We start from the raw sequence: 13,021 nt of genomic DNA, 5'->3' as shown, positions 1-13,021 counted from the left end.
TGGGGGGCTCGGCAGTCTTGGACATGCCTCTCAGCCTGTCTGGGCGCTGCTCCTCACCTGCAGATGGGGCTCCATGGGGATCAGGCCACAGGACACAGGTGGTCCCTTTATGCCTGGCTCGAAGTCTGCTTCTGGAATGATGGGGACTGCCCCTCCGTGGGGACAGTAGGCGTGGAGTGACCTCCGAGAACAGGGAATTAGTGTTTCCACACAGAGGGGCAGCTGGTTCAGCCACCAGGACCTGCAATGTGACACCTGGGCTGTTAAAATTAGTGAAATCCAAAGCAGCCCTGGAAAGCCTGTCCCCAGAATAAACCGCTTCAAAGCTGATGCCTGGTGTGCAATGGCTGGAGATGTGGGCTGGAGCCAAGCATGGAGGCTCAGAAGCCCTTACTCCCCTGGTCCTGGGAGAATAGGTGACAAGGGTCAGACTAATGGGTGACCAAATGTGGTCCATCCACACTTGGCATATTACTCAGCCACAAAAAAGAATGAAGCACTGACACAGGCTACAACACGGATGCACCTCGAAAGCATGATGCTCAGTGAGAGAAGCTAGACGCAGAAGGCCACATAGTGTGGGATTCCGTGTGTGCGAAGCATCCAGAACAGGCAAATCCACAGAGACAGAGTGCGGAGGGGAAGGGGCATGGGGAGCGGCTGCTGATGGGGACCGGGTTTCTTTTGGGGCAATGGAAAACTTCGAGAACTTGATAGAAGTGGTGGTCCCAGCACGTTCTGAATGTACACTTAAAATAGTTAGTTCTATGTTATATGAATCTCACCTCAATAAATTAAAGTAGAAAGACTCACAGCAGCCAAAATGACTCAGATTTGGGGGTGACTCATCCAGACTATTTGCATTATGGTCATTTAGAGAAAAATCTGACCTTTTCCCAAAACTGAAAGACCAAAGTGACATCACCCGGGTGGCAGAGGGCAGAGGCATGATGGATAAGCAGGGACCCCTTCCGCCAGGTGGTTGGTGTCCCTTCAAGGAGGGAGGTCCCCCAAGCAGTGGTGAGGGAGTGGCTTTCCACTTGAAGAAATGAAAGTCCTTGTCAGGGCTGGACCCAGCAAATGCGACCAGAGGCCTGGACCTGGCCAGGGTTGTGGGGCCAGGAGCCTGGACAGCCTTGGCCTTCTCGGGAGAAGTTGGCCTGGAGAAGATGCTACAGAGGTGTGCGAGGGCATGTGGCCTCCCTGGGGGCGTGGACGCGGCTTGGCGAGCACCCAGAGGACCCTGCTCAGAGCCGAGGTCTCAGAGTGAGGAGATGATACTGGAACCAGAGCCTCCTCAATCCATCCCCCCCATGTCTGGCCCCACGTGCTGTGTGCACCCCTGGTGAGCACCTCAGACACACACACCCTGCACCTGTCTACCCAGTCCTGTGGGGCCCAGGGGCTTCGTCCTCCTCCCCAAGTCACTCTCCGAGGAGTGGGCAGACCCCAAGGAAATTCTCCAGGCTTCATGGAAAGGGCTGCCTATGGCTGGAGTCCGAAGATGGGACCCCTCACACCTCTCAGCTAGGCTGGAAGCCCAGACGTGGCCCCTGAAAGGACTGGAGTAGCCGCTGGTCCCTTAGAGTTCCACTTGCCCTGCTACCCAGACAGCAGCACTGAGATAACTTCCTCCCAACCAAAGTTTGCCCATGTAACGTGTCTTTTCACTGTTGTCGGCTGTCAGGCCCCATTAACAGTCTAACAGTCAGGTGGGACGCTGGTGGATCCCCAGGGGGTGCAGGAAGGCCTTGGTCTCCAGGGAGTACTGGCCCAGGGCAATGGCCCCTGGTACTCCAGAGGCTGTGGCATCTCAGGGAGCAGTGGCTCCTCTGTGGCCAGGCCTCAATTTTGCCAGGGTGGGCAGATGGGGCTGGCCTGCATGGCAGAGATGGGCACAGGGGCCACTCCTGCAACAGTGGCAGCGGTGGCCCCTGGGGGCAGAGAGGGAGGAGAGGCTTTCTGGGCACAGGCCACTCATGCCTGTCTGGGAGCTGCCTCTGGTGGGCAACTGTGTACCCTCTGCCTACCTCTGCTCCTGAATGTGGTGTCCCGATCCATCACATCGCTGGTAGTAGTGATGGCTGCTGTGGAAAGGAGACCTTCTCCTCCAGCACCAGCCAGAGCACTTACACTCATGACCTCAGGTGGGGACTTGGTTGTACCCACTTTATAGGTGGGGATACTGAGGCTCAGAGAGGTGATGCACCTGGCCTAGGTGTGGCCCTAGCACTCCCAGGGGGTGAGACAGTAAGTTAAAATTCTTCTCCAGCATCTCCCCACACCCTGCCGTCCTGCATGCCCCCTGGGGTTCCCATGAGCAGAGGCCTGGGATCCCTGGACAGTGAATGTGTCCCCATCTGCACGCCCTGCCCCAGGCCTGGGAATGGGGGGATTATAAGTGCCCTGTCCATGGGGCCAAAGGGGGATGATGGACCTGCAAAGCTCTGAGCCCCTGGTCGGTGATTCTTTTTTTCACCATCACCTGGGATGATTGTCAGAGATAAGCTCTCACAGGCAGAGTGTGTCCCTGAAATTCCTGTGTTGAAGTCTGAGCCCCTCTTCTTCAGGACTGACTGTATTTGGAGAGGAGGATCTTTAGAGAGGTGACGAAGGTAAAATGAGGTCCTTAAGGTGGGACCTAATGAACGTGACTGATGTCCTTAGGAGATCAGTACACAGATACGCAGGGAAGACCACAGAGGACACATGGAGAAGGCAGCCGTCTGCTTGCCAAGTACAGAGGCTCAGGAGGAGCCAGCCCCGCCGACACCCTGATCTGGATGTCCAGCCTCTGGGACCAGGGGAAACACATTTCTGCTGTTGAAGCCACACGTCTGTGGGGCTTGTTTCTGGCAGTCCAAGCAGACAGAAGCCACTGAAGGATTTGCATGTCAAGTGCAGTGTGACTTAAGGCAGCTGCGTCCACATTCTGGGAGAGGTTCCAGAAGCGTCTGTGATCTTGACGTCTACCCATCAGGGTTCCACGCTACCTGTGCAGACCCCCCTTTGCAAGAAGCACAGCGCGGACACACACGGCGCCTGGTCTCACGCTGGCCGTCCCCCAAACCAAACCTTGGCATCAATACCCCAAGGAGAAGCCGCCCCGGAATGTTCCGCCCTGGCTCCACGCCTGCCTGGGCTGCATGGCAGGCACAACGGTGAGGTTCACACTCCTGGTAGGTTTAATACCAAGGTTTCAAGGCTTCTTTCCCCCTCAGAAGCCATTAATGAACTTTTCATGACAAAAACCCTGTTATTTTTCCTAATGTAAAGATGGTGCCCCACGTGGAGCCTCAGGTGGTTTCCAACCCTGCACAAACATTTCAGGGGCCCGCGAAGCGTGGCAGGCATGGGCGACTCCACAAGCCCCCTGTGGGCCACTGGGCCCCCCACTCTTGGGCTGGGTCAATATTGATGCAAATTGAAGCGGGCCCTGGCCAGGACTTCACGGCGGAGGGAGCTTGCAAGGCAGCTGTGGGGCTGCCGCCTGAGGTCTCGGGCCCCGAGCTGGACGGAATCCCAGAGACAGGCAGAGATGGGGTGCTCTGGGCAGAGATGAAGGTTGTGACAGAGATGGAGGCTGTGGGCTGGGATGCGGCTCCAGCACCTGCGTGGGCACCACCCCTAGTCTCACAGAGGCTGATTCCTTTTCTTTGCAAAATCAAGTGAGGGAGAACTTCCCTACCTTATCTCAGTTAAGGCTCAGTTTATAAAATGTCAGTTTCAGATGGGCATCTGGGTTGGTGAAACTGTCCCCATTTCCCTGAGCACCCTGCTTGTCCCAGACCCTGCAGCAGCCCCTGGCCACAGAGGGATGGTCTCTCCAGGGGATGGTCATCCTGACCCCAAATGCGTTTTGGAGCTGAAAAGTCAGTCTCACAAATCCAGGGCTGCGGGGCGGTGAGCTGGGAACTCTCAGTGAACCTCTCTGTCTCCAGTGTGGACATGTGTGTGGGTTCAAGTTCTACCCTTCTCGGCCTGCCCACTGCCTCCTTCCAAATCCTTGCTGTTGGCAGGAAGAAGCAGCCCGGCCCAGTGGCTGCAGACCCAGGCCCATGGAGCACACTGTTACTGTCATGGAGCAGGATGTCATGGGGCATCCTGGAGAGGCCTCAGGTCCACCTGACCCAGCCTGCTCTCTGGGACTCCCCATCTTCTCCTTGCTTACAACCAGAGCTGGAGAGCTCACCCTCTGTGGTGGCAGGCACACTTGGTAGGATGGCTTGAAGCGCAGCAAAGCTTCTCTGATGGCTTCTTCCTTCAGCTGGTCCTCCTGGACACGTTACAAGGCTCCCCGCTCCCTATGCCTGTCTCACCAAGTTGGGACATTCAGGGGCTGGGGGACAGGTGGAGGCAGTGTCTTCAAGGTCCTGTCCAGCAGCAGCCAGCCTGGCTAGAGAGAGAAGTGGGCCTGTGAATGAATGAGTACATGAGTGAATGAATGTATGAATGAATGAATGAGTTTGCCGCAGAGACCGTGAGGCTTCAGAACTTTTTCTGAGGAGCCAGCCAGGGAGCGGGCCCACCCCTGCAGCAGCTCCGATTGGTGGGTTTCTCCAGCCTCCCAGGCGGCCTTGCCAAGTGTTATAAAAATACATCAGTGCGCCAGGCCGCCCAGCGTCACACTTACTGCCGTGGGGTGATAGGTTAAACAAATTCCACCTCAGAATTTACTGCGCCCGCTCGTTCTTGCCTCAGCGCGTGGACCGTATTTCATACAGAAATACCTCCCTAAGTGTCCAAGGGGGAGGGGCCCGGCTTGCAGAAGGCAGCTTCCAGATTTTTATATGAACAAAGGTAGCTGTATAAACGCGCCAAAAACAAGTCTTTTACAGAGGGCCGTTTGTGAACCTTGCTTTCCAGTAACCAGTACACTGGGGGGTAGAGCGGGAATTGTAGCAATTTCATTCGATAAATTCTGTGCAGATTTGAATTTTTGGAAAACGGTGTGGTGAGGGAGTGGAGGTGGCCCGGGGGTCTGTGGTCAGCTCTGCCTCATGGGCTGACCCCTGTCCCTGTCAGGAATGGGGTACCCGTGTGCCGCAGTGACTGTCACCCACGGTTGTCCCAGCCTCATGGACAGTGGCTGTGGGCCCTTTGCTCAATCACCTGGCAACGTGGGAGCTTTGAGACCTGGCCCAGAGCAGGGTGGTGTGGACCCTGAGAGAGCATGAGGATAGTGGTGCAAGTCTCACTTCCCTCTTCTGAGTGGGGACACGGCTTGGTGTCTGGAGACAGAGGGCTGGGCTTGGGACCCTAGAAGGGGAAGCTGATGGTCCCGACATGGGGATACCCAACACGGGGGACCCCTGCCATGGGTCCTGGGGGAGCAGAGTCCCTGGGGGCCACCTGTACTGAGACAGTTGGCGGCCCGATGGCGGACATGAGTCACTGAGGCTCACAGGGCCAGGGCGCCCTGGCAGGGAGGGCCCAGTGGGCGGGGGCCATGCCCTGGCCTGGCCAGACGGGTAGTGTCTCCACCAGGCGCCTGAAATAGCTCTAGAGGCGTCTAGCACTGGGAGGAGAGCATGGATGCCTAGCGGGATGGATGTGCCGGGAGCCGTGGGCAGCCCTGCCAGGCCAGGTAACCAGAGCCTGGCCCGGGGACACCCCTCTGGCCTAGGGACAAACAGCAGGGGGTAGGGGCAGTTGGCTGTCTACACTCCTCCCCATGGGGTTCCATGTCTTCCTCCTACCCCTGCAGGCTCTGCCAGGCCCTGAAGGGGAACCTGGCCAGCTTTGGCCAGACTTCTCAGAACTCCATATTGCCTCCTTCCCCTGGGGCCCTGGGGCGAGGGGGCTCCTGGAATCCACAGTGCTCTGCCGGTCATCAAAGCCCCAAGGGTCTCCCTGCAGATAGGCCCCCGCAGACCCCATCACCCACGGCGCCCATCTCCACCAATAGCTGGGACGACGTGGCTGGCACCCTGCCCTCCCTGCCCCTGGCCAGTGGACTCTTGATCCTCATAGGGGATGAGACAGTGATGAGGTGCCTGTGTCAGTGTCCTGGGGCCATGGAAACCACCCCCACAAACTGGGCAGCTTGAAAGAGCAGCAATTTACCATCTCCTGGTTCTGTAGGCCAGAGCCTGAAGTCAGGACCCCTCACCACAGTCTGGCTCTGTCTGCCTGTCTGTTCTCTCCGCTGAGAACACATGTCAGTGGATTAAGTCCCTCCCTAATCCACGACGACCTCTTCTAACTTAATTAAGTGGGTGAAGACTATTTCAAGGGTCTCATTCTGAAGTTCCGATGGAGGTGAATTTGTGGGATGCTATCCCACCGGTGCAGTGCTTACCTGTAGCCCAAGCAGTTGAGGGAACCCCCAGGTAGCTGAAGGAAATGAGCTGGTTGGAGGAGGATGCCCAGGGACCTGCCTCCTGGGGGACTGTGGGGTCTGGGAGGTGGGGCAGCTTGAGGGGGTCCAGATGGACCAGGCAGTCCCAGAGCCCTGTCCTGAACAGAGGTTTGGGCTGTGATTTTAATAAAGGAAGGGGGCAAGTGAGGGCAGAGCCCCCGCGGGGATGAGGGCAGGAGATCACAGGTCTTGCTCGGGGAGGGGGAGGCTGGCAGGCAGCACAGAGAGTTCTGGGGTGGAGTGTGCACAGCTGGTCTGCGGGCTGAACACACAGTAGGTGTTCAGACAATGTCTACGGAAAAGGCTTTGTGGAAACAAGACAGAAGTGTCCGTTTCTAGGCTGGCAAAGGGAAACTTGTAGCCCCAGTAGCCTCTGCCACAAAGTCTCCATTCTCCTAAAACACCCGCAGGACACGTGCCCACAGCTGGGATGCTGAGAACCCGGCCTGTGGGGCGCTCTTGGAGGGACAGGTCGGCACAGCGTCCGCCAGGCGGGTCTATCAGGAAGCAGTGCCTGTGGTGAGGGGTGGGGCAGATGGTGGGGGGGCGTGGGGGCTACACAGGTTGAGGCCCTGGACTGCCCTGCCCGTCCCAGCCCTGTCTGGGCTTCCCTGGCCAGCAGCTGCTCCAGGGATAGCTACTGGCCAGCAAGGCCTGGCCCGAGTCATGCTTCTCCAGGTGACCACTGCCCCATCCGGCGCCCATGTCCAGGATGCTGTTCCCCCAACCTCCCGGGGGAGTGGGGTGGGCGTTTCATAAAAAAGGCTGGGCATGGAGGGACCTCAGAGGGCTTTCCACTATAAACTCTCAGTGCCGGGTGCCAGACCGTGGCATTAACCCTGTATTTAAAATGCTGCCTGTCACCAATCAGGGCAAACCAGCATCTCCTTGGTCTCTGGGCATTGGGGAAGATGCCTGAGCCCAGCGTATCCCAGGCCAGGTTCTGAAGACAAGGATTCCAGGAGGGATATGATCCCAGGAACACCGGGGAGCAAGCAGGTTAGAGCCATGGGCACTGGGCTCCATCCGTCTTGTGGGAGGAGTGGGCACAGCCCGGAGTTGTCCTGCCTGAGGGAGACGTTGAGGAGACAAAGGAAGAGGCCGGGCCACTGAGGCCACAAGCCCAGGACCACCCAGGGTCCTCAGGAGCTGGACGAGATAGGAAGGATCCTCCCTGGAGCTTCAGGAAGAATTCAACCCTGCTGACATGTTGATTTCTGACTTCTGGCCCCTAGAACTGCGAGAGATTAAGTTCCTGTTTTTTTAAGCCTCATTTATGGTCCTGTGTTCCTGGGTCCTCATCTGCATTGGTTTCCTGCAGCTGCTAGTGGTCACATCCCTCTGGCCTCCCCCTTCATTGCTGGCCCCTTGTCTGTCCCGTGTGGTGGGGGAGGCTCCCAGGGGTTGACTCTGTCTTGCCTCTCAAGGGCCGTAGGCTCCTGGGGAGGAGAGGTTAGCCGGAGGGTGGAGATAGTGGGAGCGAGGCACTTAGCTGGCCCTGGAGGAGCCTGAGAAAACCACCTCCTTGCCAGCCCGACCAGGTGTCCATGAGACCAAGGGCATGACTCCTTCCCTTTCGGGCCAGCGACCTCACTTCCTCTCCCCTTGACTCGGGAAACCCTGGGGCTTGTCTTGCCTTCCCTGCTCACCCTCCTGAGGGTATCACAGCTCCCAGGTTTCAGGGATGACACGCTCTTCTCTGCTTGAAGCTGCTCACCTGGCAGCATAGGCCTGGGCACAGTGTAGGTGCTGAAAGATGCCTGCTGACCTAATTTACCTCCCTGACCCCTATTTGGACGTGCCGACAATCAAGGGGGACGTTGACAACACTGTTTGCCGTGCTGGACCCATGGCCACCTGCGCCACTAGTGACCTACTTTTCTTCAGAATCCATCCATCTTTGAGCTTCAAGTCTGTTTGAAAGAAGACTTTCTAAGGTGGGTTTGTGATGCGCATGTTCTCTTTCCAGTCCATACACACTGAAAGAAGCACAGACCTGCCAGCAAGAAGGGTTCTTACCTGAGGCACCGAATCCTCAGTGTGGGGCTCATTTTGGGGCGATGGAGAAGACTTACTTTTCCCCTCAGTTCACTGATACCCAGGAGACCCTCACAGGCAGGTGGGGCCAGGTCTCAGGGAGGAGGAGGCCCAGAGTGACTCCAGACCCCAGCACCTGAGGCTACAGCGGGGGCCATGCTGGGAGGAATAGTCGAGCTGGTTAAATCAGGTGGAAAATCAGTCTTCAGTGCTCTCCGGTGGCCACCGTGTCCCCAGGAAGGCGAGGATTACCCCGGCGCTGCCAGGCAGCGTCTGTCTGTGTTTTCCAAGGTGATTCGATAGCTGAACAGCTGCTCTGGAATCCACACTTTCAGGAAGGCAGCCCAGGGTCCCCGCAGAGCGCTGGGAGGGTGCCTGCCCTGGGTCCTAGGACACGTGAGCTCAGGCCACCGTCCTGGTCATGGCTGTTCGGCCTTGGGGCATCTGGCCAATGCTGCCCAGTCCTGGGGACAGGCTATGCTGGGCCCCACTTCCCTGCCTTTGTCTGTGAGGTTGCCCTGCCTGACATGCCTTATCTACAGTCACAGAGCAGGAGGGGGCCATCTGAGGTGGTGAAGGCCAAGGGGACTGCTCAGTGCCACCCCAGGCCCAAGGCCAGGCATCAACAGTGTCCCAGAGGGAACAGATGGCTTGGCCATTCACGGCTCCCAAAGCTCACAGGAGCATCCCCCAAGTTAGATGCATACACATACACATGCATGTGCACGTGGCCACAGATGCACACACACCTGCACACACTGCCATGCTCCCAGATACACACATGTGTGCACGCACAACAAGGACGTGCACTGGATAGGTGTGGTTCTCATGCCCCTGTGCAGGTTGCAGGCATGTATGCCTGGTTCTTACATGTCCTGTTTTCCCACTAATATGCCTGTGAAGCTGATGCCAGGGTCTTCCTGCCCAAGTGCCCCACCTCCTCTCAACCCACTCAGCCTCCAAGTAGCTCCTCCAGGGCTATCCCGACCTCCAGCGGCTCCAGCGCAGTCCTGGTGGCGCTGGGGACAGAGAGCTGCAGGAAGAGCTGTCCAAGTGCTGGGGGAGCAGAGGCTGATGGGGTGGAACCCAGTCCAGGGCAGTGGTCCAGCTCTGACTGAAGTCCCAGTAGCTGGGGAGGGGCTGCTGCAGCTGACCAGGAACCCCTTACTCCACCTGCATTCAACAGGTGTTTAGAGGGGCCCCACTGTGCTCAGGGCTCTGAGGCAGCTGTGCTGGGAGGCAGGGCCCTGGGTCTGCGGTCATGCTCTGTCTCTGAGCAGCTGTAAGGCCCTGGGCACCGTGACCTGGAAGGACTCTGGGGTGACAGAGACAGGCAAGGGCTGCAGGGATGGACAGCGGCTGGCTTGAGGGACCCACTCACCCTGCAGTGCCCCCAGGGGAGCACGTTCTCACCTGATGAGGTGTAGGCCCTGGAGACCTACCAGGGCTGGGCTTCCTGGAGGGAGATGCAGTGGCCTGAGGGCTGAGATGGGCTGGGAGTCTGGGGTTCTTCCAGGCCTGACACTGCAGTGACAGTTCTCACCGGCAGCCATTCCTAGCTCCAGGGAAGATGGAGGTCAGGGTCCAGACTCCCCACCCCCATGGCAGCCTGAGCCTGGGTGAGTGTCTAGGCCCCTCCCTGGGTCTGTCCACAGAATTGGAAAGGCGAATTGTCCCTGAGTGTAGTCCAGGCATGGGCTTCAGAGCTGGTGGCCCCTGACCTTCTGAGCCTCAGTCTGCCCATCTGAGCAGTGGGATGGCACAATACATGCTGTCCAAGTGTAGGGACAGTGATTAGGGGGTGTCATGATCCCATCAGCCTCAGCAACAGAGATGGTGTCCTGGATGCCTGGTATCTGCTCCCCCTGGGAGGCTGCTCCCGGCCAGAGCTCTGGGCTGTATGTGTTGGGGCCGGGCCCACTCTCTGTGGCTGAGTCTGCTCAGAGCAGCTGGGCAGGCTGGCCACTCAGGCCAGGGTCGGCGGAGGACAGAGGCCTCCAGGGCCCAGGATGGGACAGGCAGGCATGTAGCCCTGTCGGGGTCCCACGGGCCCTCCATGAGCCCCAGGCCCTGGGCCATGTAGACAGGAACACCCAGAGCTCCCATCACCCATCAGAGCAAGCTGTCTTTCACTGAGGTGGAGCTCACAGGGCGTGGCCTTTTGTGGCATCAGGTGTATGGCATCTGTCATGGGTGTGACTGTGCTGTGTTCCTTCCTGCCCCTCTGTGGAACCCTCTGTGGCACTAGACCCGAGCTTGGTCAAAAGTTTCTGTGGCCAGTTTGCTAGATCCACATGGGCTGCGTGGGGCTCTGGGTCTGGTTCCTGGGACCCCATGTTCCGGGGGGTGGGGTGGGTAGCATATTAGTGTCGTGTGGCTGCTGTACCAAATCCCCAAAAACTCAGGACCTAAAAGCAGAGACATTTTATTCTCTTACAATCTGGAGGTAGGAGTCCCACACAGATCTCATGGGCTGAGATCATGGTGTCTGCAGGGCTGGCTCCTTCTGGAGGCTTCTGGGCAGAATCTGTTTCCTGCCTTTTTCAGCTTTTGGAGGCGGAGGCGCCGCATCCTCGGCTCGTGGCCCCCTCTCCATGTTCACAGCCTGAAATGGCCGGTCGAGCTCTTTTCATGGCATTGCATCTTCCCGGTCTCCTCTTCCACTGCTGAGGCCCCTGGAGATGCTGCTAGACCCAACTGGATAACCCAGGAGAATCCCATCTCAGGTTAGCAATTGGCAAACTCTGTTCCACCTGCAATTTAATTCCCTTTACCACGTTGTGGCATGTAACCCTGGCCCTGGGCCCCACACGGCAGGACCCCAGAGACCCCATCCTCTGTGTTCTTTGTTCCCAGTACTACCCATCGGGCCTTGGCACCCCTGGGAACCGCCTCCCCTCCCCCAGCCAAGCCCTGGAGAGACGCCTTCATGCCAAGAACCTGCACCCAGGTCAACAGTGGTGTCGGGTGTGGCCCCCTCCCCAGCACGCATTTCTGTCTTCCACAAGTTGTGTTGCTGTGCAATTCCGGTAGGGGGTGTTAAGGATTGAATTGCATCTCCTTAACATTCCTGTGTTGACGTAGTGACCCCCAGTACCTCCAAATGGGACCTCATTTGGAAATAGGGTCATTGCAGCTGTAATCAGGAGAGGTAAGATGTGGTCATGCTCAAGTAGAGTGGACCCGATCCCAATGGGACTGGTGTCCTTTGGAGGAGGGGTTGTGGACACAGCGCACTTAGGGAGACCACCGGTGAAGACTGATGATTCACTGTAGGGGGCCTAGGAACCACCAGCGGCCAGAACAGATCCTCTGGTGCCCCGTGGGAGTCCCCGGCACTCCGATCTCCCCTAGGGGCCTCCTGTCCAGGAGGTGAGTCTGTCTGGAGCTCTGACATCTGGGCCTGGGCCTGACCAGTTGTCTAAACTCCAGGCAGGAGGGGTGTGGGTAGCTCAGTGGTAGAGCATGTGCTTAGCATGCACGAGGTCTTGAGTTCAATCCCCAGTACCTCCATTAATTAAAAAAAAAAAAAAAAGAGAGAGAGACACTTCTGGCTAGGTCACTGCAGGGCCAAGCAACACCTTCTCTCCAGGTCCAGTAGAGGGAAGTGGGGTGCAAGCAGCCTTGCATCCTTTTGGCAAAGGGCCTCAGGGTTTGCAGGGGTACAGACCCCTGGCCTCTGAGCCGCGCTCCGCAGGAGACCTGAGGCAAGCACATTGACCGCATGATTGGATGCTGGCGTTTGATAATTGGGCAGAGTCCACTGCAGAGGTTCCCAGGAAAGGCAGCAAGCAAGGAGTAGGCTACAGGGACCCTTGGGCCTCCCCCTTCTGGTGGAGCCCCAGCTGGTGGGGAGGAGGCCTCTGATGGGGCGCTAGCCATGGGAAATGTGGCCTCAAGGCGCCTGCTTCCCCCTCGACTTCACCCCAGGGAATAGTGGTGAGGAGGAAGACACCGCAGAGACCACAGTCCGGAGCCCTCAGGGCCTAGGGCTTCAGAGAGACAGGCGCATCTGGACAGTTGCCCAAATCCATGGCATGCATGCTCCTGTGTGCATGGAGCCGGGCCAATGACCGGGAGGGCCCAGGGTCGGGCCAGGAGGAGGGCCAATGACCGCAGGAGCCAGGGTCTCCCCATCCAGGGGCCAAGACACTCCCAAGGCCCTTGGGAAGGCACGCTTCTTCCATAAAATCCTCAAGGCTTCAAACACTCTTTAAACTTTGGTCACGGTGACAGCCAGAAGTGGCCTCTCTGGCCAGCATGCTTCTGTGATGAGCCCTGGACATGCTCCCTGGGGCTGCCCCCAATCCTGCAAATCAGGGGACACCCAGCTGGTCCTGGTGAGAGTCACCCTGTGGGGGAGTCTCCCTCCATCCCCCACCGCCTGGCCTTCAAGAACAGTTTACAGAACATCTTTTGGAAAGGCCATGTATGGCCACTTTTGCTGGTGGTGACTGCTCACATCTCCATGGACACAAATGGGCAAGTGGGGAGGGGGCAGTATGTGAGGAGAGCAGGAAGCCTGTCTGGGTTCTACCATTCACCAGCTGGTGATCTTGGGCCTGCCTTGGTTTCCTCATCTATAAAGCCAGCCGCCAGCCCACATCTGATGGGGACAAACTT

Source organism: Camelus ferus, chromosome 18 (genome assembly GCF_009834535.1).
Source record: "Camelus ferus isolate YT-003-E chromosome 18, BCGSAC_Cfer_1.0, whole genome shotgun sequence".
Classification (NCBI taxonomy): Eukaryota; Metazoa; Chordata; class Mammalia; order Artiodactyla; family Camelidae; genus Camelus; species Camelus ferus.
The sequence above is the reverse complement of the archived record's forward strand: the minus strand, read 5'-3'. Positions refer to the sequence as shown.